The 6000-nt window shown below is 27.0% G+C and overlaps 1 non-coding gene across 1 annotated transcript; it reads right to left on the bottom strand.

Annotated features, from left to right (window-relative positions):
- Nucleotides 1–1552: 1552 nt before the first annotated feature.
- On the bottom strand, nt 1553–4902 carry LOC107444367 (uncharacterized). The gene is made up of 2 exons (XR_011636833.1): nt 3729–4902; nt 1553–3200 (listed from the first exon to the last, which is right to left on the bottom strand). It is a non-coding gene; the product is annotated as an uncharacterized protein (transcript).
- Between the last annotated feature and the right edge of the window lie 1098 nt (nt 4903–6000).

Genomic DNA, 6000 nt, shown 5'->3' with positions numbered 1-6000 from the left:
TGCAACTTTCTATTTATTTTCTAATTTAAAAAAAAAATGATTTATAGAGTCTTTGCCAAGTATGTGACACTATTTAGTAATGCAACAAGCTTTTGTACTTCATTATTTATTTTTTAAATCCCGCAGTCGAAATTATTAAACATTTTATAAGTCTCAAGCAATTTTTATTTTTCAAAAGACAGGGAAGTTGTTGCTATTGACTTTATAAATGATTTTTTTTCGTTTGGGCAGAGTAATTTATTTTTGACAAATCTGATTTAAGAATTAAGATTCTAATATTTAAGGTCACAATATTTAGTAATGCAAAGTATTTGTGTTAATATAATGTGTGTATACTTACAATAATTGAGAAATAGTTGTAATTAAAAATATTTACGAAGTACTTAAAATAATTAAGAAATATTCATTTTAATCAATTTGTTTTTATCTTTTTCTATTCTAGCTACATTTATGCATTAACCACAATAATTTCCCCCCATTTTTTTATATTGTTAATTTTAATAAATACCTAGAATATACACTATATATCCTTATTATTTCATATTTTTGATTATTCAGTATCAATCTTTTTTAAAGCAGTCTTAAAATGTTAACTTATGTAACAGCTTCTTGAATTTTCATTCCAACTCTTACACTCTTTTAAAATGAAATGTTCTTAGAATTTAATCTTCACTAAATGATTTTTAGGGTAGTCATATGGGCTGAAAAGTAAGCTTGAGTTGAGTCATTTTATTAACTAATTATTAAATTAGTTTGGAAGAATTTAGCTTATATTTAGCTGATTGCCTCTTAAAAATATAATTTAACTATTTAATCCTTCACTGACAGGTCTCCATACACATTGAATAATAAAATTTTACCAATTTAAGTTATTTTGGTCATACTCATTATTAGTACTGCGACATTTTTTGAGGTTAAGATGGTTTTGTTCTTTTCAAACATTTTGACATATTAAGAGTAGTAAAAAGAAATTTTTTTTAAAATTAGAGTAAAATGTGCTTAGCTAACTATACATACGAGATACTAAAAAACTCCCACATTTGAGGGGAAAAAGAAGAAGTATAATTTATATGAGAACAGTAATGCCTATGTTACAAAAATGGCTGAAGTTAGCATTATCTAATAAAAGCAATGACTATTTCAAGTTGAAATTTATCTGCACCTGCCAATCATGCTTTAATTTTTCTTTATTTAGTCTCACTTTTCCTTAAATATCTTGAAGTCATATATAGTATTATTAAAAATTGTTTCGATACAAATTCTTTAACAAATATTTTCTATTACATTAAAATTAAAGAGGACTTAGAACTTGACAGCTACAAAAATTCATCTATAAAAATTTATTAGATAACATAGTATCAAGTATTTTTAATAACTGTATGGTTAAATTTGTCTTGTATTTTAGTTACTCCTTTTTACTTTTTTTTTATACTTTTTGGTCACCAATAGTTAAAACTTTGTAGCCATTAATGTATATTTAAAACTTAGGAATACAGAGTTACGCCACATTAACCGAAGTTAATGTGTCGTAGAGTTACGCCACAACGCCGAAGGTCACCAATAGTTAAAACTTTGTAGCCATTAATGTATATTTATTAGATGAACACAATTTTATTATATAAAACTTTTTATTATCTGTAAAATGAAAACAAAAAAATACTGCTTGTGTAATTAAGGAAGTAAGCATCAAAAATTTACAATCACTTAGCACAGCAAGAGTAAGATTTTTATTATAAGATATGAAACAATTTTTACACTCTGAAAGTAATAGAAGTAAATAAGAAAAAATGTCAAACAGCTTTTAGATACACAAAAATATAACCTAATAATATAGGTTTGAAATTATAAAGCGAATTACAAACAATAAAAGCTATTGGAGTTAAAAAGTTAAAACAAATGAGACATATATAATTTGTACCACTTAAAATGTCTTCCAAAATTTTAAGGACTAATAAACACAATGTAAATTCTTCTAATATACTTGCAGTCAATATGGAGAATTCCATACTTCAGCCTGACCACACCCGAAAATCCCAACTGTCTGTTTCTGAAGTAAAACGGAAATAAAAAAAGAAATATTTACAGAAAAAGCAAAATGGAATTTAGAAAACAAAAGTTAGTGATTAAGCACAATGCTTCTTAGCATGCCGGATATTTTTTTTTAATATTATCTGATAATGAATGTTTCCTTTTTTCTTCCTTGTTGGATTCTATTGCTCGTTCTAGATACACCATAACGTCTTCGGGCTATTGAGGCTGGTTGAACTTTAATTTTTGACCTTTTCGTTCTTTTAGTCGCCTGCAAAGCATATGCCATTTTAACCAATGCAAGTCCAGCTCTGGATTTATCAGTATTTTTTATTGCATTAGTTAATTTGCAAACAGTTGATTTGCTAATGTCGCCTTTAAGTAAAATTGTAAACTGTTGCAAAAGCTCATTTTTCTCTTCTATTGATGCAGGAACAACAGTTGGCAATTCCTGGTGTTCAGGCCGAATTATGGAATTCTCCATATTAACTGCAAGTATATCAAAAGATTTTACGTTGTTGTTATCAGCAATGGTATCCATTTTTTATAGAACTCTACTGGAGAGCATTTCTCACCTAATGCTAAAAAGGCCAAATTGTGTCGCTCATTCGCATCTAATATTGGCACTGTTGGGATGGGCACATTTAATTTTTGATGCAAATATAAGTGGTGCTTACAAAAAGCACCAGTCCGCCCACTCACGCATGTACAATGGCCAATGAGGTATTCAGCTCACAAAATGTATCAATTTTTGTTGCACTTGGCACAGTATAGGTATTATTTTCCACTCTTACGCATTCTTGAAAAGGAATGGAATGTTTATATCCTCAGCTGACTTTGTACAGAGTGGTCCTTCTACCATTAGCAAAATCTAACAATTTCATTAGTAAATAGTCGTCCCACACTGACACAGCAAAGTCAACAAGAGCCACACTATTAAATGCCTTCTTTCGATATAGCACAACATCTTTCAGTATTCGGATAGAGGCCTCGGAAAAATTATTGGTATTGTGGCCTCGTATCAAATATTTTCGGCGATCTACAGAGGTCCATTCTTTCCGCCGCTGGAAGAAAGTTTCAAAGCGTCTCAAATATTCAGGATGGACTGCTGTGGCGTTTTTCATTTCATTATAGGCTGACTGTAATTTACTTTCTTCCACAGCATACATGACCTGAAATAATAAAAGTCACTTTGTAAGTTCTAAAACTTAAGTTCAATTATGTATACAAAATGAAATTAACAATTAGTAATAATTTTTTTTGATGTTAAAGTTAACTTATATAACAGTGGTTATCAACTGGGAGCCTTTTTTGTGGTTTTAGTTAAGATTTAAAAACTGCTTGTAAATAATAATTTTAAAATTAAACTTTCTTCCTTCACAATTAAAGAAAATAAAAATTAGTTTAGTATAAGAACATTGGTATAAAAATAGATTTTTTTTCTTAAATTAAAAACTAATAAAAGAATTCAAAAATATTCCCGAAAGTTAAAGTATGTAATGCCTAGAAGTTCAAAATGTATTAAAAAAATTTTTTTTTGAAAAAACAATTCCAAATTTACAAAACCTTTACCAAAATGGGGTGCAAGATATTTTTTCTAAAACTATTCACTCCGTAGAACCTTTTTTTACATTTTAAAGCTTTTGAAAATTAAAAAACCTCTAAAACTTAAATATATATATATATATATGTTTCCTTACTGCTTGAAACATCTTCATGAGCACTGGCTTTAGTTCCATGTCAATATTCTTACAGCAATGTATCCATCTCCACTCCGCCTGAGCAACATGAAAATGACAAAGAAGCTGCTGAATCGAAGAAGGATGAACATTTTTCAGGGCATTCTTTTCAGCCATTGAGTCATCAGTCATAAAGACTATTGGTGACTAAATATTAAAAAGAGTACAATATTACAAAGTTTAATTACACATAGTTCAAATTTTAACCACAAAATGCATTTACAATTTTTTTGCTCTGCTTATCCTGTAAATTAATATTAAATAGAGTCAGCTGGAAAATTATTTATGAAATTTTGCCCCATAGGACCCATGTATAAACTTAATAGAACCGCAAAGGGTTAAATAATAAGTTAAAAGATATAACTATAAAAAAAATCAATATAAGAGAATCTTCTACTGAAACAACTTCTGAAAACACCACATCCTAAAGATGAGATCATAAAACGTGGCAGAGAATAGAGCCAATATTGTAGAAAACTGTATTCCAGAAAAATATAGCACTTCAATCAAAAAATATTCTGTTTTATTGGAACAAAGGCAATAACAATGAAACAAAAAGAAACCAATAATTCAAAGCAATTGTGTTTTTAAGAGTAATCATTGGGGTTCATGAGCATAAATTAGTATGAGGCAGAGCCAAGTAGTAATTAATGGCCTTATAATTAATATATTTTTCTTCAATGGCATTAGAAAAATTAATTATGTAGTGTTATTCCCAACTTATTTCTGCCCCTTATTAACCAAATTTTACAAGAAAGATATTTTTTCTAAGCTGACTGACAAAATATGTTGCCATAACTAAGAAAGTACTTTTAAAAGAAAAAAATATATAACATCTTAATATTTGTAAGATCTATTAAATACCACCAGAATTGTTAAATGGTTAAAAAGTAAATAGAACATTTTTTACTTAGCTCTTAACTGTATACTATATTGCTTACATTCAATGAGAATGTTTTCCTAAGGAGGTTTGTTTACAATTAGATTGAATGTCTTATTTTTGAATAAAAATGTTATGGGATATTCCACTCCATTGTCATCTTGCTAAACAAGTACATTTGATAATTTTTAAAACAAAGGCTTTGTTTACAATATATTTGTATGTTTGTATTTAAATGACATGAGATTTAATTCAATGTAGATTTAGGGATATTTACATCAAAAGAAGTAAATTTTCTGTATATCTTAAATTCCACTGTTTATAATCAGCTGTATGATTATTCATACACTAGCTTTTACTTAATTTTTATTTTAAGAATGTACAATGCTTTTTACAGCATTACATGTATTATTATAACTTTCTTTTCCTTGAATTTAAGATATACGATCTTATTTTATATATATTTTAATTGAAAAATTTTAGCAAATAGAAATTTATTCATTCTTCATAAAAAGTATACTTAAAGCTTATTGACTTCTTTAAGTACCATGCAATCATCTAAATAAATGAGATATAATGAAACACAGCTTGTAGTCTCAAGTTAAGATTTATAGTTTATAATTAAAATACTAAATGTAATGCTTCAATTTAAGTATTTAAAATCTTTAGCTTCTTTGATAAATAGTCCAACTAACAAAGAAAGAGAAATCATATCCATGAAAAAAATATTTTTTATTTTTAAATTTTCGCCTTAGTTAACTTTCTTCAATTAAAAATCAAAAGTATTTAGAAATTTAAGCAGTACTTATCTTAATTTTGCATTCTATATATATATATATATATATATTGTGNTATATATATATATATATATATATATATTGAAAATGTATGACATCATTTATTTTGTTTCTATCAAAATTAAAACACTCAACCTATTTACCCACCACAAAGCAGTCAAGAAGCTGTCAACACCGCACATCAGTTAAAAGATTTTAACGCTAGAATTAAATCCTTTTTTCCAGAAGTGATCTATTTTAAGCCTGTGGTGTTGTATTATTTAAGCTTCAAAGTTACTTTATTAAGTAAACTAACAAAAAACAAGCTAATAATAATTAATTAACAAAAACACTAGTTAACAAGAAATCACAAAAAATAAGAATGAATTCAAAAAAATTAACAGATAATAGCTATAGAAAACAAGCTAACAATTAATAACTAGCAAAAAAATAAATAACTCTTACTAACTAATAAAAAATTATTCGAAAGAAATAATTAATCCCTTAATAAACGTGCTTTTGTAGTACATATTACTTTATTTCACATTCAAAATTATTATCTCAAACTATTTAACAC

The sequence above is a fragment of the Parasteatoda tepidariorum genome, chromosome 5 (assembly GCF_043381705.1).
Source record: "Parasteatoda tepidariorum isolate YZ-2023 chromosome 5, CAS_Ptep_4.0, whole genome shotgun sequence".
Classification (NCBI taxonomy): domain Eukaryota; kingdom Metazoa; phylum Arthropoda; class Arachnida; order Araneae; family Theridiidae; genus Parasteatoda; species Parasteatoda tepidariorum.
This window is presented reverse-complemented; position numbering and strand designations above follow the sequence as displayed.